The 12,696-nt window shown below is 37.7% G+C and overlaps 1 long non-coding RNA gene across 1 annotated transcript; it reads left to right on the top strand.

Moving 5' to 3' along the window:
• Nucleotides 1-6,926: 6,926 nt before the first annotated feature.
• LOC127876507 (uncharacterized) lies at nt 6,927-11,604 on the top strand. The gene is made up of 3 exons (XR_008047908.1): nt 6,927-7,136; nt 9,062-9,258; nt 10,683-11,604. It is a non-coding gene; the product is annotated as an uncharacterized LOC127876507 (long non-coding RNA).
• The last annotated feature ends 1,092 nt before the right edge of the window (nt 11,605-12,696 follow it).

The following is a 12,696-nucleotide window of genomic DNA, read 5'->3' as shown; positions in this document are numbered from 1 at the left end:
TGTAGTCTGCTAAAATGTTGTGTGCTGAATTTCTAAAATTAGCATTTTCTTCAATTTTTTTCAAAGAATACTATCAGAATAGCAAACAGTTTGGATACAGATGAGACGCCACAGAACTGGATCCAAACTGTTTGCAAAGACCTTCAAAATTCAGTTCCAGCATTGAAAGAGTTAATGATTTTCTGCAGTGTCGTAGAACTTTACATCATGTTTTTACGACTTCTATCGAAAATCGGTATCGTCAATGTAAACATTTTGGCGTAGCAGACGAGAGAATGTAATTTAAAGAATGGCTTTGTTCAAGATTGAATTTTCGTCCGACAAATAAGTTAATAAAGAAGAATCCTACAGTAAAACTGACACAGATTATGATGGAAAAGGGCCTTGGAGCTGTGGTAGCATGGAGCACAGCGGTCAAGGAGGCCAGGATTTGATAACGTTAAATAAATGTCACCTGCTGTACGGACATCGTTTGTTTAACTGGTGATAAACAGTGAAATTACAACAAACAATTTATGTTGTTAAATAGTTATGCCCCCCTTCGAAGAAGAGGGGGTATATTGCTTTGCTCATGTCGGTCGGTCGGTCGGTCCGTCCACCAGGTGGTTGTCAGACGATAACTCAAGAATGCTTAGGCCTAGGATCATGAAACTTCATAGGTACATTGATCATGACTCACAGATGACCCCTATTGATTTTGAGGTCACTAGGTCAAAGGTCAAGGTCACTGTGACCCAAAATAGTAAAATGGTTTCCAGATAATAATTCAAGAACGCTTATGCCTAGGATCATGAAACTTCATAGGTAGATTGATCATGACTAGCAGATGACCCCTATTGATTTTCAGGTCACTAGGTCAAAGGTCAAGGTCACGGTGACCCGAAATAGTAAAATGGTTTCCGAATGATAACTCAAGAACGCTTATGCCTAGGATCATGAAACTTGATAGGTACATTGATCATGACTGGCAGATGACCCCTATTGATTTTCAGGTCACTAGGTCAAAGGTCAAGGTCACAGTGACCCGAAATAGTAAAATGGTTTCCTGATGATAACTCAGGAAAGCTTATGGCTAGGATCATGAAACTTCATAGGTACATTGATCATGACTCGCAGATGACCCCTATTGATTTTCAGGTCACTAGGTCAAAGGTCAAGGTCACAGTGACCCTAAACAGTAAAATGGTTTCTGGATGATAACTCAAGATCACTTACGCATAGGATCAGGAAACTTCATAGGTACATAGATCGTGACTCGCAGATGACCCCTACTTATTTATAGGTCACAAGGTCAAAGGTCAAGGTCACGGTGACCCGAAACAGTAAAATGGTTTCCGGATGATAACTCAAGAACGCTTATGCCTAGGATCATGAAACTTCATAGGTACATTGATCATGACTCACAGATGACCTCTATTGACTTTCAGGTCACTAGGTTAAAGGTCAAGGTCACGGTGACTTGGACACAGTAAAATGGTTTCCGGATGATAACTCAAGACTGCTTACTCCTAGGATCATGAAACTTCATAGGTACATTGATCATGACTCGCAGATGACCCCTTCTGATTTTCAGGTCACTAGGTCAAAGGTCAAGGTCACGGTGACTCGACACAGTAAAATTGTTTCCGAATTATGTCTCAAGAATACTCCTAGACCTAGGATCATCAAACTTCATAGATCAAAGGTCAAGGTCACAGTGACAAAAAACGTATTAACACCATGGCTGCCACTACAACTGACAGCCCATATTTGGGGCATGCATGTTTTACAAACAGCCCTTGTTAAAAAAAGAAAAACGCTACCCATAAATACGCCAGGAAAAGACCTGCTTATGTATTCCCTATGTATACAGAATGCAAAAAGATGAGCTGGGAAAGAAAAGTATGAATTTACTTAAGATAAAATATCCTCTTTACTTGTTTGTATAGTGTAAACTCATATAATATTATATATATATATATATATTCATCCAAAATTTCGTGGTCAAAAAGACTTTTACGGACACATATAAGTTAACTTTGTGGATTTCTCAGTTCAGAAAAATTAATGATGAATTTGTGTCAGTTATTTTTCTGTGTGTGATAAATTTGTGGATCAGTCAACCCTTAAAATCAACCAAAATAATGTCCCTCAAATAATAATGGTTTACAGTGTAGCCTGTGTATTAAGAATGTTAAAGATGAAATTGACAAGAATGATATGATTTAACAAAACATAAAATGGCGTCTTTTATTGTGTATATCATGTTTATAGCAGGACTTGTTTTAAACTCAAACTCTTCTTCAGCTCGATGCTTTCCAACTTATCATACAGGAACCTCAGTTTCACAACACCCCAAAATTTCTGTCATCCTCATAATTCCTTGAGTTTTTAACCAGGTTTTCCGAAGAAAAAACTGGTTATTAGATTGGCAAATGCGGGCGGGCTGGCTGGCGGGCTGGCGGGCGGGCGGAACAAGCTTGTCCGGGCCATAACTATGTCATTTATTGTCAGATTTTAAAATCATTTGGCACATTTGTTCACCATCATTAGACGGTGTGTTGCACGAAATAATTACGTTGATATCTCCAAGGTCAAGGTCACACTTTGAGTTCAAAGGTCAAAAATGGCCATAAATGAGCTTGTCCTGGCCATAACTATGTCATTTATTGTGAGATTTTAAAATCATTTGGCACATTTGTTCACCATCATGGGACGGTGTGTCGCACGAAAGAATCACGTCAATATCTCCAATGTCAAGGTTGCCACGACTAAAAATAGATTTTTTTTAAAAACAAACTTACAAAGGGGGTTAATTTTGTTTGTTCATTTCAAAAGTTCAGTTTGAGTTTTCTCCCTTTATCAGATTTTTTTTTCACAATGAAAACCTGGTTTTGTGACAATTTTGTCCCTTGTTATAAAGTTGTGAGATATTTAATAAAGCTTATAAATATGATTCCATGGAATGCATTTGTTCTCAATAAGAAGAACCCCGGCCTCATTCCCAGAACAGTGTAATAAAAGCTTTAGAGTTAGTTTTCATGCATGCAATGGCAACAATGTAAGGTTGCATGGGAAAACAGGACTTAATGCATGTGTGTAAAGTGTTGTCCCAGATAAGCCTGTGCAGTTTGCATATTCCATATTGGTTCGCTCAACGTTACAGCAACTGCTCAGCAAAGAAGACAACTGTCTGGTGAAAGGCTGGCCGTATTACAGTCCAGTGATGTGGGGGGGGGGGGCGGCCTTTCCATGTCTGGGGATTGCATTGTAGCGGACACTAACAAAATAAGTTAAAAATATTAATTATGAATTGAAAGATTAATAAAGTATTGACCAACAATTTAAATGATGTTTGAGTACGATATGGTTTGATTGAATCAATTGTCATGTTATTTTGGACAAGGAAGCAGTGAAATGCCAAGTTCAAAATTCATGAGAATGAAGTTTTGCCTCTGAAAAACTTCAACTCTTATCGAGAGACATAGTTTGTTATAGATTGGAATATAAACCTGTTTTTATGTCCCCCACTATAGTAGTGGGGGACATATTTTTTTTGCCCTGTCTGTCTGTTGGTCTGTCTGTTGGTCTGTTTGCGCCAACTTTAACATTTTGCAATAACTTTTGCTATATTGAAGATAGCAACTTCATATTTGGCATGCATGTGTATCTCATGAAGCTGCACATTTTGAGTGGTGAAAGGTCAAGGTCATCCTTCAAGGTCAGAGGTCAAATATATGTGGCCCAAATCGCTTATTTTATAAATACTTTTGCAATATTGAAGATAGCAACTTGATATTTGGCATGCATGTGCATCTCATGGAGCTGCACATTTTGAGAGGTGAAAGGTCAAGGTCATTCTTCAAGGTCAGAGGTCAAATATATGTGGCCCAAATCGCTTATTTTATGAATACTTTTGCAATATTGAAGATAGCAACTTGATATTTGGCATGCATGTGTATCTCATGGAGCTGCACATTTTGAGTGGTGAAAGGTCAAGGTCATCCTTCACAAGGTCAAGGTCATCCTACAAGGTCAAACATCATATAGGGGGACATTGTGTTTCACAAACACATCTTGTTACTAGATCATATTTCCCATGTTTTCAGGAGAGCCCCGGTTTTGATATAGAGTTGGTACGGCAACGGCACCAGTCGGGCCCGCAGAAGCCTCAAGTCAAGCACGACCCCTCCCCTGACCCCTAGCTTCTCCCATTTGACATCCAGCTTCAAAGGGTCATCATCGTTGAACAAATTCCTCCTATAGAAAATTTTGAGCACAAAGAGTTTTCACACATGGTTCTCAACAACCACAATTTTCGTGTCGAGTGATCCGCACTTGAGCCTGTTTGGTTTGTTAGACCCAAGTGCTGGAGATGGGACAACCGTTACAGACACAAGGACTTATTGCAGCAGTTATGGCAACATGTACAGTCAGTTCTCAATGTTGGACTTCACAACTAATATCACGATAAATACAAAGTTGGATAACTCGATCCATTCTTTTTGGGACAAACAATACAACGGAAAGTAACAAGAGAAAATCAAGGAATATTTGTAGAGTTTTAGTCGGAAGTGTATGCTTACCACTGGGATACTCCTGGACAGTCGTAACATTACGGACAGTCCCGGTTTGTCCTCACAGGTGTCCAAACTGGCCAAAGAGAACGCACCTTTGACGCAGTTGCTAACAAAGAAAGGCAGCACCGACTTTGTTGTGAACACTCATAGCATCCATGGCCATGCCTCAGGCGGGAAGTTCGACCAACAGCTGAAACAAGGTGCTAAAGGTGAACCCATCAGGGTTTGTAACTACCCACTCCAATCCTAAACAGCCTGGCATTGAGTTGGCGCTTGAGAAGGCGTTGAAAAATGACAGCAGTTTTGTTGTGTGGTCCAGTATGCCCTTTGGCTCTCAACCCGATGTTAGGTAGAACTCAAACTGGGCCCTTAGCAATATCAGCGAGGCTAGAATGTCATCTCTGCATCTTGAGCTTCAAGTGAGACCTTACAGTGTTATTTATTTGGTCAAAGCATTCCTAATCTCAAAAAGTCTTTTCCATATTTTTCGATAATTACTGACTTAATTCCCAATTAAATGTTTTAGGTTGTGACATTGAGTTCATTTCCTTATTCAGCTCTATAAGTTGAACATAAGTACAATTTATATTTATAGCACTGATTCTAAATTTGTAAGTATTCGTTAGCAAAATGTTGTATTGCGTCATATTTAAAGTGGTTAAGTGTCACGTCTAAAATTGCTTAAGTTATTCCTGTTTTTTAATGTACAGATAAATATGGCAACACTTCCAACAGCTGAGCCTTGGTGAGTTCAACTTTCATCCGACGAGTCACTCGAGGTGAAACAATCTGATCCACAGATAGAGCAGGCGCTGAGTGACTCGCCTGTTTACGTGACTGACCTCCATATGTTGCTCTCCAATAATGTGAACCTGACTGAGGAGCAGTGTTGTCCTACATTCCCTGTTCAGGGCGGTGACTTTGGCGTCAAGACTCACACAATCTCTGGCTATGGCCCTATCGCAGCAGCAACAGCAACAAAAACAGGAAGTATTTCAGCTGCACTCTGGGAAAACAGGGCTTAATGCATGTGCCTAAAGTGTTGTCCCAGATAAAGGTGTTAAGTCTGTCGCTCTTATCAGTGACCACACTTTCTAAATAGGCTTTTAAATGAAAATTCCTTAAAAGCAGAAAGTGTCATGGCTGATGAGTTTGTGCAGACTGCACAGGCCAATCTTGAAGGACTTTTTAAGCTTATGCATTTAGCCCGGTTTTTAAAGAGTGTTGAGTTGCACGTTAAGTTTACGTAACAACTTTCTGACCTTTCTGAAGAAAAGTTCCTATTACCAATTTGGAATTTTGTGTTTTTAAATTAGTCAAACTGAGTAAATAAATACATATATAAGAGTTGATTTGATATCAGTTTTAGTCATTAAGGATTAGGGCATATTCATTCATTTTTGTTCCAAAATTCAGCCTCTAAACCAAAAGTTTTTTTATGTGTTTTCACTTGTATATTAACAAAATTCCCCTTGCATAAATTAAACAAAATACTTATTAAATTATTTAAATTAAACAATTATTGAAATGCAGTCAACATTCTATGAAATAATTATCTGCATTTATTTTAAATAAGAATATCTTTAAATTAAAATTTTTAATAACCACCTGTCCAAGTTTTAAGTATACAAATATGCTGCTGGAGTAAGAATATGCCCTGTAGATATTTATTAATTATACCCCTGTTAATTGGTGTATAGTGGAATCACCTTGGATGGATGTCTGTTGGTCTTTCTAAATGTCTGTGGCCTGTGGGTGTTCAAATTCAACGTTCAGCATTCAAACTTTCAGGTATTTTCATTCTCATATGAGGTTGTGCATGTACATTTTGTATCAAACTTCACTGAAAATTACAAAACTAAGACAATCTATAACATCATGCTACATATTATGACTTGCACCATTGGGTGATATTTTTGCCACAATGGTAACAAATTCTTGTTTGACTAGAAAGCAATTACACCTTTTAGCTTATAGTATTTTTATACAGATTAGAAGATGTTGTTTTCTTCAAAGAATTAAAAAAAACGTTGCTTTGGGATATGGTCAGCCATATAACTTGTTAATTGAATGGTCATGAAATAATGTTCATGTCCATTCTCTCAATGATTCTGCTTTTATATTTTGCATACTTCTTAAGCAACATGAACCCAACCTATAAATAAGAGCGGACAACTTTATCAAGCATTTTGTAAGAATTATGGTCCTTTTTTCACTTAGAATATGCATATTATTGATAAATTTATGTTAAAGTTTGCGTACCACCTCAAATATTTGTTATGTCCCTTAACATATTGCTTTCATATTGAGTATACTTCTTTACCAACATGACCCCAATCTATAAACAGGAGCAGACAACTGTAAACAGGAGCAGACAACTGTAACAGGCATTTTGTAAGAATTATGGCTCTTTTTCCACTTAGAATATGCATACTATTGATAAATCTATGTTAAAGTTTGCGTACCACATCAAATAATTTCTATGTTCATTGTAATATTGCTTTTATATTTTTCATACATCTTGACCAACATGACCACAATCTATAATCAAGAGCAGACAACCATATCAAGCATTTTGTAAGAACTATGTTCCCTTTTTATATGTAGAAAATTGAAACTTTGGTGAAGTTTTGTGTTTAGGTTCACTTTTTTCCTAAAGTATCAAAGCTATTGTTTACATACTTGCAACACTCACTAACTATCGTAAGGGGACTGTGCAGGCAAAGTTATGTAACTCTTAATGGCATTTTGACAGAATTATGGCCCCTTTTATACTTAGATAATTTAACATTTGGTTAAGTTTTGTGTTTTGGTCCATTTTACTCCTTAAGTATCATAGCTATTGCTTTCAGACTTGGAAAACTGTCATAAGGGGACTGTACAGGGCATGTTACATAACTCTGGTTGGCATTTTAATGGAATTATGGCGCTTTTTTGTCTTCGTAACTTGGAATATTTTGTTAAATTTTGTGTTTAGATCCACTTTACTTCTTAAGTATCAAGGCTATTGCTTTCAAACTTCAAATACTTTCTAATTATCATGAGGGTACTGTACCTGGCAAGTTGAATTTGACATTGACCTTTGAATGACCTTGACTCTCAAGGTCAAATTAATAAATTTTAATTAAATTGCCATAACTTCTTTATTAAGGATCAGATTTGATTCATACTTTGACATAACACTTACCTGACATAACACAATGACTCCACCAAAACCATCCCCCACGCCCCACCCCAGAATCCCTCCCCCCCCCCCCCCCAAAAAAAAAAAAATAAATAAAAAAAATCTAATAAATGACCACACACCCAAATTATATCCCCTCTCTCTACCCCCACACCCAAAATTTTTTTTTTTCTTTGAAACATAGTAAAAAAATCCACAAATATTTATTTACTTTATTTTGGAAGGATTGTCCAACCATCCCACCCAAGCTATTGCTATCAAACTTAAAATAAAATCTTATTAGTTTGTTTTATGTCTTTACAAATGTTAAAGAGATTGTAGAAAATATACCTGAACTCAGAATCGTCTATAAAGTACAACTTCTTTAAAACATAAGGGATCAATATCAGGGGACAAAAATATTCATAAACTGCACTCGTCCTGCAGGACGAGTGCATTAAAATTTTCACTCGTCCTGCAAACACACGCACTCGTCCTTCAAATATGTGTGAAATAAAGATTGCAAAGGGCTGATATGACTTATAAAATTTCCTAAAGTATATCACTGCTAAGCAGTGAAATAAGTTACTTTATTTATGAGGAACACAAAATAAATATTTTTTTCTAATGCTCGCGTGCTTTCCATTTCGGACGTTTGAACATCGCCCCCGCCCCCTTTTAAGAACGCTCGTATGGCAGACATTTTTCAAACGAAATTCAGACTGGTTTAAATCTGGTTTAAAACCGTACTTCGCGCTTAAATAATTCTTTAAAAGTCAATACTAACAGTGACTGCAGTCGCATGGTTCCCTGTCAACATGTACGCGCAAAGCTTACACCAAAAAGCCAATATTTACTCGGGACACAAGTCTCGCTTAACAACACGCACCTGCTGTATAAAATTTACAATTACAATTTCCGGTTCATTCGCATTCTACTTTCGGAATAGATATGCTTTTAGAAAATGATTTTATTAAATGAAAAATAGTCTTACTGGTCAGAAAATTCATTTTTAACATCAGCTTTTTTTCACTCGTCCTGTAGGACGAGAGCTTTAGGGAAATTCACTCGTCCTTTCAAGATTTCATTCGTCAATACGAGCGGACGAGTGGAATTTTTGTCCCCTGAATATGTTTCATTTATGGTCCTCTTCCACTTAGAATATGACTATATTACCTTGACCTTATTGAATATGAACAATTTCCCCCTGATGGATTACGTTATACTGTCAAGCACTCCAATAGCCGAGCGTGCTGTCCTCTGACAGCTCTTGTTTGTGTAGAGGTCTATTAAAAACTGATAAAATTCCGGGATTTTCTAGATTTTCTGGTTCCTACAGGACCCCATACAATCACACATCTTTACACAGCTGAACAACTACAGGCCTTCTGGACATCCAAGGACAATGCCTTGGTAAAGGTGTCAAGCTCTTGGGTCAGGAATTTTGGGTAAAGCTCCTACCCCCAGGGTACAGCCAGTCTATCCATGGAACTCCAAACTTCCCTGCTCAGGGGCCAAGACTACCTCATCTACAAGGTAGGTTGTTATGCAAACAGTTTCACAGTCATCCAAATAATTTTTGGTAGAGTATGGATATTAATGTCCCCACTATATGAGGTAAGGGGGGGGGGGGTATAAAGATTTGCCCTCATCTGTGATTTTGTCTGTCCTTCCATCCTTTCGTCCATCTCTTTCCCTTGTGTGGCCGCCCTAGCTAAAAAAAGTATTGTGCAAGAGGGATTGAAACTTTGCAGTTATTTAAAAAAGCATGTGAACTTGGGAACCTCCATATTTTGATTTGATATCTTTGACATAATTGAAGTGATGTTTTTTGACAGTTTTTTTTGCTACTAGAGGCCTGAAACTGTGGATGCATTTTGGATACCATGGTATCTGCTGTCCATCCTTTTGCAATGTATTTCTGTTTGTCAACTTTTTGTCAAGAGACATTTTCTCCTGAAGCACATGAAAGAATTAAATGAAACCTCACAGGAATGTTTCTTGGGTGTTCATTTTTATGTCCCCCACTATAGTAGTGGGGGACATATTGTTTTTGCCCTGTCTGTTGGTCTGTCTGTTGGTTTGTTTGCGCCAACTTTAACATTTTGCAATAACTTTTGCTATATTGAAGATAGCAACTTCATATTTGACATGCATGTGTATCTCATGAAGCTGCACATTTTGAGTTGTGAAAGTTCAAGGTCAAGGTCATCCTTCAAGGTCAGAGGTCAAATATATGTGGCCAAAATCGCTCATTTTATGAATACTTTTGCAATATTGAAGATAGCAACTTGATATTTGGCATGCATGTGTATCTCATGGAGCTGCACATTTTGAGTGGCAAAAGGTCAAGGTCAGAGGTCAAATATATGTGGCCCAAATCACTTATTTTATGAATACTTTTGCAATATTTAAGATAGCAACTTGATATTTGGCATGCATGTGTATCTCATGGAGCTGCACATTTTCAGTGGTGAAAGGTCAAGGTCATCCTTCAAGGTCAAACGTCATATAGGGGGACATTGTGTTTCACAAACACATCTTGTTTTCTTCGTTTTTGAAACCAATAGCCAAGAGGTTTAATGTTTGGTGTGCAACAGTGTAAAGTGAGTCCTCTCAAAATATTACCAAATTATGTCTCTGGGGTCAACTGGCTTAGCCCTAGGATTTCCCAGTTTTACATAAACATATTTAGGGACAACAAATCTTTGTCTGCAACTTCAAAGCCCAAGTGTTCCATATTTGGTATGGAGCATAATCTAGAGGTCATCTACAGAGTTTGTTTGATTAATGCACCTGGCCCTTGTGATCATTGACTGATATAGGTAAAACCTTCGAAAAAACATTTGGTTAAACCACAACACCCCTTGGTTTCATATTTGGTCCATGTAACTGATGCCATTTCCGAATGCATTGAATATATTTCTGGGATTTGTTAAGATCTTTCTATCTGTTCACAGGGACCTTATCCTCACAAGTTCAGTCCCAGAGAAAAATGTTACCCAACTGCAACACAGGCAATACATCTCAACAGGTAAGTCCCAGTAATAGTTTGTTATCCCCCGCCATAGGCGGAGGGATATTGTATTGGCGTTGTCTGTCCATCCGTCTTTCCGTCCGTCCTTCAGTCCATCTGGCACTTTTGTGTCTGGAGCTATATCTTGGAAGTGCTTTGGTTGATTTCATTGAAATTTGGTATGAGTATGTATATGGATAAGAGGATGATGCACCCCAAATGGGCATTGTACACTATTTGTTAATAATGGAGTTATGACCCTTTGTATCTTGAAAAAAATGCTTTATAATATAAGCTTAGGGCTGCATCTTTATTTAACACATGAGCCAGAGCCATGAAACTTGCCATAGTTGTTGCCAATCATCTGGAGGTGCTTCACATTCAACACTTATAATGCTAGGGGCTAAGGTCAAGGTCACACATTATTTAGTCATTTCTTTACTATGCATCAAGGGATTCTGTAATAACTGTCCAATTGTTCTCCAGTATCTAGCTGAGTGTCAAATATAAGATCCAGGTTGCTAGGCGCGTGGTCAAAGTCACACACAAAGATCAAAATCACACATTTTGATTAAATATGCCTTATTTGGTAAGGATTCTGCCATACTAAATTGATTCACAAAATGGCCTGATGTAATTGTCCTCAAATATCAGGCAGTGCAAGACCTATGCGTTTGTGACCCAAGTCAAGGTCACACATCAAAGGTCACACATTTGTAGAAATATTTACTGCTTAGCCATTATTTTACTATGCTCAGTGGATTCTGTTTTGACCTTCTATAATTCTTTTCCATCTTCTTCCTTGCTGTGTGTCGTATGTAAGATTCATGTCTAGGGTTAAGGTTCATGTCTAAGGTTAAGGTCAACGTCTCACAATATACTATATGCAAGGGTCAAGGTTACACAAATGCTTCATGTAAGGTCCTACGCTAAACCCCTTAACTGACCAGCATTTTTTCCAGAATTATGTATACACCTTTGTACTTAGAAATTATATGTTAGAGATTTTGTGCTCCAACAAGGGAGAGCATATTGTCGCTGACTTGTATGTCCTTCCTTCTGTCATAATTTTATCTGGAGGAGGATATTGTTTTGGCGTTGTCCATCAATCCTTTTATCTCAAGGAGGATATTGTTTTGGCGTTGTCCGTCCATCCAGAAAACTTTTGTGTCCAGAAGCATATTGTGGAACTTCTTTTGTGCATTTTAATGAAACTTGTTTGTACATAAATGCATTTCATTAATAAAATATATGCCTAAAATGTTATGTTGTAAGTTTTTGATTTTTCCCAAATACTAATAATACACACATGTTGGGCCCATGTTCACCAACCATTCTTGAGGTCGCCATGGTGTAGTGGATATGGTGCCCGCCTAACGACCGGGAGGTCACGGGTTCGATCCCCACCGAGGGAGCGTTCTTTAGATCTCCCCCAAAGACACCAAGTACTGGTTCTAGGCCCAGGAAACAGACTCAAGAGCGTTTATATAAGCCTTAGGCTTTCGATGCAATCGAGCTTAAATAAATATGTTTAAACTAAACTAACCATTCTTAGTTTCTTGTACATTTACATTAATTAATCCCCCCCCCCCCAGCACTAAAAGGTGGAGGGATATAGAATTGGCGTTGTCTGTCAGTCCATCCCTCTGTAACAATTTTGATATTGGCGGGGGATATAAATTCAACGAATTTGCTTGTTTCACCACTTTTGGATTGGGGCTGGGGCCCTTTTGATTCTAAAAAACTGTGTTGTTTTAAGTAAAATGGAGAAATTGGTGTTGTGGTTGTTTTTACTAACAATTGCTTTAATATTGAGGATAAAAGTGTGTTCAATGTTATATTTGCTATGGTTCAACTTGGAGAGCTGATTAGGAAAATGAACTTAATATTGCAAAACATTTTTTATTTGTTTTGGAATCCTTCAATTGTTAATTTTATTCAGTCTTTTTGGAAAAATC

This window comes from Dreissena polymorpha, chromosome 1 (genome assembly GCF_020536995.1).
Source record: "Dreissena polymorpha isolate Duluth1 chromosome 1, UMN_Dpol_1.0, whole genome shotgun sequence".
NCBI classification, from domain to species: Eukaryota; Metazoa; Mollusca; class Bivalvia; order Myida; family Dreissenidae; genus Dreissena; species Dreissena polymorpha.
The sequence above is the reverse complement of the archived record's forward strand: the minus strand, read 5'-3'. Positions and strand labels throughout refer to the sequence as shown.